A 10,970-nucleotide genomic window follows, 5' to 3' on the forward strand; every position below is an offset into this window, starting at 1 on the left:
CAAAGCAACAATAAAACAATGTCTAAAGGCAAGTGTTCCAATGTCTTTGATATGAACACGTCTCAAATTGCGTCTCTCATCGAGTGCTCGTTACCGTGCCTGAGAAACATGAATGCTAAGTGAGTGATGGACAGCATGATCTGAGATTGCCTACATTGATTCAAAAGAATGAAAAAAAAAAGTTCAAAGCAAAAAAAAAAAAAAAATGTGTTGAAAATAAACTTGCAAAATTCAAAATTTTCAAATTCACAATTACACATTTTGGGGGCTTCTCTCCGGTCTTGAGCCTTTTACCTCTTTCTTCCTTAAACCATCAACTTAACCACATTACAACCCTTGAAAGACCTCTTTGAGGTGTACGTACACTTGTGCAAAGTTCGGTTAGAGCTACGTTCGGCCTGATTCCTAACGGATACGTAGGCAACCTCACATCGAGGTGCGGCCACATTCATATTCATATCCATGCATGATCGAGTCAAAGAATATCCAATGCTTATCCCTACCCATTTAGAGCTAGACTTGGAGGCTTGAACCCAAATCACATTAGCTTACCCAGCCTGAAGAGTCATCATCGTTAACTCTTCTCACATCTCTTTCCATCGCTATAACCCTTGCAGCCAGCCTTAGTATCACATTCACACACTTCACTCACACATCCATATCCATATCAATCATCCTTCCCTTTAAGAGCCCTTTATCATGAAATCTTGTTTCAACACTGTGCATGCTTCATCATATTTAAAGACAACATTCAGTAGAAGAAACATTGCATACTTGCTTAGCTTCCTGACCTGAGCAATGTTCATTGTTTCGCATAATGTGCTAAGAAACATTTATATATCAATGATTTTTAATCATACAAAGCATATCGTGCTTAGCTCCTTGACCTAAGCAACGTTCATTATGCAATAATCACTATACGTGCTTAGCTTCCAGACCTAAGAGACGTTCAAAATCGCTTCTTTACACCATATATGATGCTTAGCTCCATGACTTAAGTTCATTCATCTATCGTGTCACATGTTTTAATTGTCCTTAGCCTCCTGGCCTAAGAACATGCATCATGCATACATTATTTTCAGGACAAACAATTCAATCCATACGAATCATTTCGTCTTGCTCAAGGAGGAAGTTCAAAACTTCTCTCCCTTTTCATTATTTTATTTTGGGGAAGTTCAAAAACTTTTTCCAAGTTTTCATCGAAGGAAGTTCGAAAATAAAAGTTCAGTTTTCACATCTTTCTTTTTCGGGAGAAAGTCAGTACCCTCCACTCATGACAAAAATTGACGGAAAATTTTTGCTTTTGCATCTTCGTTTGCTTGTGTCTGCACACACACACACTCACAAGTCATACACATGTCATGTCACATCAAGTTAGTGGTCAAGTCAATCACAGTATATACGAGTCCATTGGCAAATTTATTTTTGCAGGTCTTATCTACAGCCCACGTCCGGGGACAAGCGGACCATCTACAGCCCACGTCCGGGGACAAGCGGACCATCTACGGCCCACGTCCGGGGACAAGAGGACCACCATCATTTCATGACGCAAGGTTCTCGATACACAGAGACTTGCAATCTCATCATCTTTCGACTTTCCTCAAGCATGGAAAGTATTATCCGGTGGATTTTTCTTCAAGTATAGAAAACCGCCAAATCGACTTTCCTCAAGCATGGAAGGCATTATCGGTGGAATTCTTCAAGCATAGAATGACACCATATTCATCAGTCGGCTTTCCTCAGGCTTGGAAAGCGTTATCGGTGGACTTTTCTTCAAGTATAGAAAACCGCCAAGTCGGCTTTCCTCGGGCTTGGAAAGCGTTATCGGTGGATTTTTCTTCAAGTATAGAAAACCGCCAAGTCGGCTTTCCTCAGGCTTGGAAAGCGTTATCGGTGGATTTTTCTTCAAGTATAGAAAACCACCAAATTCCTTTGTCGGCTTTCCTCAAGCATGGAAGGCATTATTGGTGAAATTCTTCAAGCATAGAATGACACCAAATTCGTTCATCGACTTTCCTCAGGCATGGAAAGTATTATTCGGTAGCTTTCTTCAGGCTTAGAAAGCTACCAAACTCTTCAGTCGACTTTCCTCAAGCATGGAAAGCATTTCAACAAACGTCATCCGGTGGATTCCTTCAAGCATAGGAAAATACCAAACTCATTTGTCACCGATACACTGGTGTCAGATACGCATTCTATCCCTTTACTCCTTTTATCTGTAGAACTAACATTTTTCTGCAGGTATCGGCGTATACAGAGTGATTTAGGATCGCAGTATGTCTTAAATCATTCTCCGTCCCTATCGGCTACTTTGACTATCGTTTTCGAAACTGATGTTTCTACAAACTCAGTCAAAGTGGGGGCTTCTGTAGACACCTAAAAATTTCTCCCCAAAACCAAACCCGATGATGAACAACCTTTCACCGCCACTATTGGTCGGGTTTAGTATTTAATCCCGAGAGTGCTTAAAAAATCGTATTTTATTAAATTCATATTTTTGAACAGTCCATGGATTAGTCTTGATGTTTGGTAAAAGCATAGTTTTAATTTCAGCCCAAACTTATTAATTAATTTTTAGCCCAAACCCTTTTTATTTTATTGTTTTATTATTTATTTTTGGCCCAAACCATTTATTTATTTTTATTTAATTATTTTCTTATTTTAGCCCGAATAATAAAAAGTCAGAAAAGGCCCGAAATTATCAATCGGCACTTAAAATGCCGAAGGAAATTAGGGTTAAAAATGTATTTAGACGGAAAAACAGGCTGGAATTTCCCGCGCCACGGTAGGTACCTACCGTGTCACGGGAATCCTTCCCGTCTGACGGTGGGATTTCCCGTGACACGGGAGGTCTGCCGTGACACGGGACATTCCGTGTCTTTTCCGCGTAAACCCTTAACACGTTTTTTTATCCCGTTTTCTGAAAAATTCCCGCGTCACACCAAAAATGTACCGTGTCACGGGAAAGTGTACCGTCTGACGGTGGAGCTTCCCGTGTCACGGTAAAGTTTGACCGTGTCACAGGATACTTTTTTAGGGTTTTTATCATTTTAGGGTTCCGTGTGCTCCCTCAGCACATTTTCCCTATAAATACCCCCCTCATTTCTGATGAACGGGGCACCGAGTAATTCTCTGATTTTATTTTCTCTCTTCTATGCTTTAGCCTAAACACTAGCCTACCCTTTTCACTTCAAAATTCTTTCTTCAAGCACTCAAAGGAGTCCATATTTTACTCGAGGTTCTGTCCTTAAGCCAAGGCGTGAAAGGTAGAACTGTTTGAGGGTTTGGCCCCAAAATCAACTTTATTTAATTTAATTTAATTTAATTATTGTTTATTTATTTCCTTGAAGTTACTAACTCGTTTATTATTTTCTAGTTTCAAACAAATAGAATCAAAGTAAGGATCATGCTCCTTTTATTTTTATTATTTTTCTAACGATTTTATGTTGTTGGAATTGTGATCAATTTGGTTTATTCTATTATTATTTATTGATCACCATATTGCATATTAAAGGGAATATGTAATTGAAAATCACGCCTAATAAGATAATTTGGACAACCGGTTTAGGTTCCTTTTTAATCTTATTATTAATTGAAGTGATCACCAATATTGTAGAATTATGTGTGCATTAATATTAAACCAATTTAGTAAAATAATAGTTTGGAGCAAATTGAATATTTTGTTTGTATGCCTTTGAGATCGCAGGAATCACTTTTCACCATAAGAATCGAGTAGAGGCCAATACGGGCGAATGTGACTCCATGACTCACTTCGTACCATCATCCCCGATCCTCCTTTCGTGGTTCTGAACCATATGGAGTTAGTAATCTCATGGATTATGAATGGGGTGTAACCTTCACGGGTCAATCGTTGTTGCCTATCGTTGTCCCTTATCGTGGTTGCCTTTTATGATCCGTGAACGGTTTACAAGTTCCTTAAAAACTTGTTGGCGGCTCCCTACTTTCCTTGTCCCTAATCGTATATGTCAATTCCCACTTCCTATGAGTGCCAAGCATATTCACCACATGCTTTAACGTAGGCGCACTTCGAGCGACGCCTACACCACCAACAGTACTGCCATCAACCGCCACCAGACGCCGCCACCACAATAAAAAAAAAAACCACAAGTTATTCCCCACAACCCCTACCGTTACCAGCCCCCGCCACCGCCTTAATCCCCTACCATACACGACCTAACCCTAGTCCCCAAATCTGCATTCTTAACCCTAAGCCAAACACCACCTTAACCCCCAGACCTAACCAAGATTTACATTCCTAACCCTAAACCCAAATCTGCAACCTTAACCAAACAATCTGGCCGAACAACCACTTAAACCCACCCATCTAAAACCACCCAAAAATAACAACCACAACCATTAAATAATCACAACCACAATAATTAACTTAATAAAAAAAATTGGAAAAAAGAAGGAAATTTATAAAATAAAAAAAAAAATAAATAAAAAAAAAACATACTTTTTAAACCAAAAATGGCCTTGATTTTTCACCTCGAATTTGGTTTAAAACGGCCAAATTCAAACTTAACTTTGAGCCCCACAATGATCATGCATTTAAGCATAGTGGCGTCCAAAGGGAAAGAAGCTAGAGCAAAAGAATCTCCAACAAGTTTTAGGAACTTGTAAACCGTTCACATGTGTGAAAGCTACATCCCATTCACGATCATAGATATCGCTAACTCAATAGTGGTTCAGAATCATGAATGGATATTTGGGGATGATGGTATGAATCCAACCTAAAAGAGATTGAACTTGCCCTAAATTAGCCTCTACTATATTCTTATCATATTCATGTTGGTTTTCCGTCAACATACATTCAATAAATTAATCTAAAGCATATTTAATCTATGTTGGTTGATTATTAAAACACAAATAAATCTATTGTTAGCGATCACTTGAATTAAAATAATATTAGCTTAAGTCAAATTATTAATTATCTTATTAGGCGTGATTTCAAGTACCAATTCTGATAGGTGTGTCGTGTGCCTAACAAAAATAAACCTAACTATACCACTACTATGTAAACAGGGAAGCAAGGGTCGGATCCCAAGAGACTATGGTTCAACTAATTAAATCGACTCAAGCAATTACTAAGCAAGTAACCAATTCAAATAATTAAGAATCAATATCTAAAGAACTAATTAAAACGATTAAATCTAAACAATATGACAAATCAATGCTAAAAACATCCAAGATCAAGCATCACCACGAATACAATTAATGCAATAGTCGTTCTACCCCTAACACATAATTCAAATGATTAAAGAGGAAAAGTAATCCCTGAATAGTACCAATGGTATCAGCCGAGTTATCAATGGCTTCTCTAATTACAATCAAGCCTACTTCCGTGGAATCATGTAAATTTAAGACCTTAAGCACATTACTCTAACTTCCTAATCATCCATTCAACTACTCCCGTGATGAACTTCAAACCCTTAATTGATTTATTAAAATTCGTCAAAACCACACTCCCGTTGCGATTAAAACAATGGATTAATAACAATACCAATCATCCCTAATATAGTATTGGCATGAGCATAATCAATTAAGCATATCAATTGCAATTATCATTAGAGAATTTAAAGAATTAACTCTTGCATCAATCATATTCGGGTTTCGCTAGATCTTGGAATAGGGAAACTACTCGCACATATTAAGGAAAACAATAACAAGAATTAAAGAAAACATAATTAATAATAAAAGGAATTAAAAAATAATATGAAAATACAAAATCTTGAATTATGAGAGATAAATGAAGAAACTTGAGTGCATAATCTTGAATTACAATAAAAATAAAGTCTAGAGAAAAAACTAGGGTTCTAAGATGATAGATAATGAAATTATAATGCTTAAGATTATTTATAAGAAGGCTAAAAGATAGGATAGAATAAGGAAAGAAATCGGATTAAAACCGACTAAATTCGTCCAGGCATGGGCATGTCACACAAGACATGCCCGTTCCTAAAGTCAAAATCAATTTTTCTTCAATCTCCAGCGAGACATGGGCATGTCAAATTCTGACATGGGCGTGTCTCGCTAGGCCAACTTCACTCGACAAGGCATGGGCATGCCCGCATTCAACATGGACATCCTTCCCTTAGCATGTAGCTGCTAGCTCGAAACACTCGACTCGACATGGGCGTGCCTCAAATGAACATGGGCATGCCTCATATGAAACTTCAACTTCCAACTTTCTGCCTTCTCAAAACACACTAACATGCCCATGTCTCTAAGTGACATGGGCGTGTCTGGCTGAAAATTACCCTTAAGTGAATTCAACTTCAAACTTTGGTTTTCTTGGTGAATTGCAAGCTATGATCACAATCCACAACTCCGTAAAACATCCAAAAATCTTCGTTAAATCCTGAAATACGTCAAAAACAAAAAAATCTACCCATAAAAGCATCGTATGATCACAACTAAACCAAATCAAGCCAAAATAAGCTATGAACAACTAATCTAGACTCGAAAACTGCCTAAATAAACTCTAAAAACACGTATTATACACGACTTATTTAACTCCCCCAAGCTAGACCAATGCTTGTCATCAAGAATTGAACCATGAAACACAAGAAGAGTGAGATAGCCCCTTAAGTAAGAATATATGTGCTAATGAATAAAAACCAAGTGAAAACAAGAAATGCAAGTCACTGATTATAAAACCACCATAAACGTCATGCACTCGAAATTGACAACTGATCTTTCCACACATCTCCCCCAACCAACTCAGTCATTTATGAATAGCATCTCACTTTAGTTGTGCAAATGAAACAAACAAGTCACTCATGTGTTTACAAGGGTTAGAATAAGAAATCACTCATCCTAATTGCAATTATGCGTGTCGACTTCATGCAATTGTCCTCTTTAGATTTGCTTATAGATTTTTTCCACTTGTAAAAAGATGATGCAAATACGGAAGTCATGAGATCCTAAATAAGGGTAGGCTTTGTTAAATATGGGGTTAGACGACGTCATTTGGGAATGTGGTGCTAAAAAATAACAAAAATCCTAATCCCACTACATATCCAAATGTCGGGTTCAAACCAACCTTATTTCCTCCGCACTACTTACAAGCATGCCCTTATTCTCACTTTTCTTCACAAGAAAACATAGATGTCTATGACAAATATTGCCTTTATTACTTCTTCATGAATTTCCTACTCGAATTCTCATGAAATTTTCACATTTTCTCATTTGCTCATCTTTTTTTAATTTCTCTCTTTTTTTCAACTTTTTTTTTTTTTTTTTTTTTTGAAACTTAGAGCATCAACAAACTTATTTTTCTGAATTTTTCATTTTTTTTGCTCTTTTTTTCTAACTTTTTTTAACACAACTTAATAGGGCATAAATAATACATTGATTCTGCATCAAATAAACCTATAAAAGGCTCTAAGGCATCAAAGAAGGGGAATCATGGCTCAAATTGGTTCATCCTAAGAGTTAATGTAAAATAAAAAGAAAATAGAATAAGCATCAAGCACCTAAGAAGTTTTGGTTCTAATTATCTAAAAGGAACTTCAATCACTCTTCCACATTGCATCATAAGTCTCAAATAATCGCAAAGCAAATCCAAGAATCAAATTACAAGAAGGAAAATCTAACACACATGAAAAGAATGGATGAAATAAGATGTACCATTCAACAATGGCCCAAAAGCTCACATAGGTACTCAAGCTATCCATATTGGTCAAGCAGGGAGACCATTCTAGCCACAAACAAGTTCAATTCCAAGCCAATCAGTGAATGGGTTTTCAAAAACAAGTTTTTCAATTTGTAAAATCACACATATATTACATATCATCATCGAGGCATAGTTGTATAAAGACACTAAATAAACAACCCAAAGCAAAAAGTAATCCCTCCCCCAAGCTAAACTTCACATTGTCCTCAATGTGAACATATATCGATTAATAACAAGCAAGGGAAAAAGAAAACTAGGCCCTACTAGCAGAGGAGGAATCATACCTAAGGGAGAAACTGGGACCGCCCTCAAAATAACGTCGCATCATATCCCCAAGACACTAAAAAGAAATAAAAACAATAAAAAAGAAAATAAAGGGGAAAAAAACAAAAAAAAATAAAAAATAAAAAAAGGAAATGGGTTGCCTCCCATTTAGCGCTTGTTTAAGGTCTTTAGCTCGACCCTTCTTTAGTAGATCAACCTGGGTCACCACACACGGAAGATACTCCATGGTATTTTTCATTAATATAAACGCCTCCAAACGACTCTTTCAAATTAGAGTTGATGAGCCTTATATCCGAATTGACCTTCATGTAACTAAATCCATCATGTGGTGGAATATTGTCCTTTTTGCTCACAGGATTCCTATTAGAGACACACTTATCAACCAAAGGGTTAGTAGCATCAATTCTCTAACAAGTACCACCATCAAGAGTAAAATTGTGGTCATTAAAAAGCTTAAACACAACTTGTTTATCCTGAGCTCTTATGGTCACTTGTCCTTTAGGAACATCTATTAAAGCTTGACTTGTAGCAAGAATAGGACGACCAAAGATAAGTGGGATCTTTAGATCTTCTTTCATATCCACTACAACAAAGTCAACAAAAAACAAGTTCACCAATCCCAACTAATACATCTTCAACTACACCTTTAGGGAGTCTAACAATTCTATCAGCCATTTAAAGAGATATGGGGGACGGTTTAAGTTTTTTCATACCTAATTTTTCATACAAAGAAGAAGGCATTAAATTAACACTAGCACCTAAATCACACAAGACCCTATCAAAAGATGTTTCGTTTATCTTGCAAGGAATAGTAAAACTACCAGGGTCATGCAACTTAGGTGGTAGGCTCTTCTGTAAAATATTTGAGCTTTTCTCCTTTACTACTACATTTTCTAGTTCCTAATATTTATGATTATGATCTAGAATTCCTTTCACAAATTTTGCAAATTGAGGCATTTGAATCACAAGATCAGAAAAAGGGATAGTAGCATATACCTTTTTAAGAGTCTTCGAATACTTCCCAAAATGCTTATCGAGCACGGCTTTTGATAACCTTTGCGGGAAAGGCATTGGTTCCTTATAGGCTTGTGGAGCAACATATTTGGGACCTTCATTCTCACGCATTTCTGTTTTCGACTCCATATTGCACACTTTCTCCTCTAATCCCCCCGTAGTCAATTTATCTCTCTTCATGAAAATTGCATTACATTGTTTCGTTTGGACTTTTGCTTGATCTTGAAGAGTTGATAGATGAATCACTTACTATGATAGTGAGAAAGATGAGTTTCTGTCCTCTTATTTTGAGCAACAAGCAGCTGGATCGAGTTTTCAAAATATTCATTCTGCTTTGCTTGCAACTCAAATTGTTTTGATATAAGCTCTTATTGTTGATGTTGGGAAGTAGCAAAAGTCTCCATAATGGATTCAAGATTTGAAGATTGAGGTGGTGGTTGGTGCATGGGATGATGATTGAAAGGTGCCCTTGCTTGAAAAGCTAGTGGTGGTGGAGGATTTGCTATAGCTTGAGTGTTCTTGTATGAGAGCCCTAGATGATTTCTCCACCCTTCATCAAATGGCCTTGTGGAGGTCCTGGTATAGAAAGCATTAGTTTTCTCAATTGTCATTCCATCATAATTGGGTTGACACTCCCGCGCATTATGGCCTTGCAATCCACACATCTGACAGTTTCCATCGAGGGTCGAGGGGACTCAACTTGGAGTTGATTGACTTTTTGAGTTAGTGCCTGCACAGAACTAGTCAACATGGTTAGAGCATCAACATCATGTTTATTACCTATGTTGACAGCATTTCGTCCCCTTGGATGGTAATTATCATTAGCCGCCATCTTCTCAATCAAATCCTTCGCATCGGTTAGGTTCTTTGTCATGATGGAACCTCTAGACGCAGCATCAATGTATATGCAAAACTCATGGGTCAAACCATTATAGAACTTTTGGATCAACATCCTCTCTGGAATACCATGGTGAGGGCATTGTCTCTGCAATCGCTTAAACCTTCTCTATGCCTCATATAGGGATTCGTCATTAGATTGATGGAAGGTAGATAGCTCGTTCCTTAATTTTGCGGTTTCTCTTGCCCCAAGAATTTAACTAGGAAGGCCTTAGCAAGCTTGTCCCACGTATCAAAGGAACCAATACCTTCATCTCGTAACTACTCCCTTGCTTTATCACGTAGTGAAAAGGGGAAAAGGCGTAGTCTAATAGCATCATCATTGACACCATTGAGCTTCATGGTATCACACTTCTCCAAGAAACTATCAATATGAGTCACAGGGCAATCATTCGGCGAGCCCGTGTATGAATTGGGGCTTCAACTCGAAACTCTGAGCAGTGACAGGTGGTCTAACAATACTGGAGAGGAATCCGATTGTTGTATACAGAATACCATACTCCAAAAGATATTTTATTCCTGGATCAACCATGTTTCTTGTATTTTGATTTCTCCTTATTCTACCTCTTCGTCTTCTTGCAGTAGCTTCGATCTTAGAATTAAAAGGTGTTAAATCATCTGAAATTGAACTTCAAGTTTGCATGCAACAAATAAACTAAAACGGGATATAAAAGACACAAGGAACAATAGTCGAAGAAACAAAATATATGCTTAGTAAAAACGAAACACAAATAACTAGAATGAAACCGTTAGTCCCCGGCAACGGCGCCAAAATTCGATAAGTGTGTCGCGTGCCTAACAAAAATAAACCTAACTATACCACTACTATGTAGACAGGCAAGCAAGGGTCGGATCCCAAGAGACTATGGTTCAACTAATTAAATCGACTCAAGCAATTACTAAGCAAGTAACCAATTCAAATAATTAAGAATCAATATCTAAAGAACTAATTAAAACGATTAAATCTAAAAAATATGACAAATCAATGCTAAAAACATCCAAGATCAAGCATCACCACGAATACAATTAATGCAATAGTCGTTCTATCCCTAACACATAATTCAATTGATTAAAG

The 10,970-nt window shown here is 37.2% G+C and overlaps 1 non-coding gene across 1 annotated transcript; it reads left to right on the forward strand.

Moving 5' to 3' along the window:
- Window positions 1-9,960: 9,960 nt before the first annotated feature.
- On the forward strand, window positions 9,961-10,067 carry LOC145633330 (small nucleolar RNA R71). Its single transcript, XR_014112662.1, has one exon. It is a non-coding gene; the product is annotated as a small nucleolar RNA R71 (small nucleolar RNA).
- Window positions 10,068-10,970: the final 903 nt, after the last annotated feature.

This window comes from Chenopodium album, chromosome 5 (genome assembly GCF_948465745.1).
Source record: "Chenopodium album chromosome 5, dcCheAlbu1.1, whole genome shotgun sequence".
Lineage (NCBI taxonomy): Eukaryota > Viridiplantae > Streptophyta > Magnoliopsida > Caryophyllales > Amaranthaceae > Chenopodium > Chenopodium album.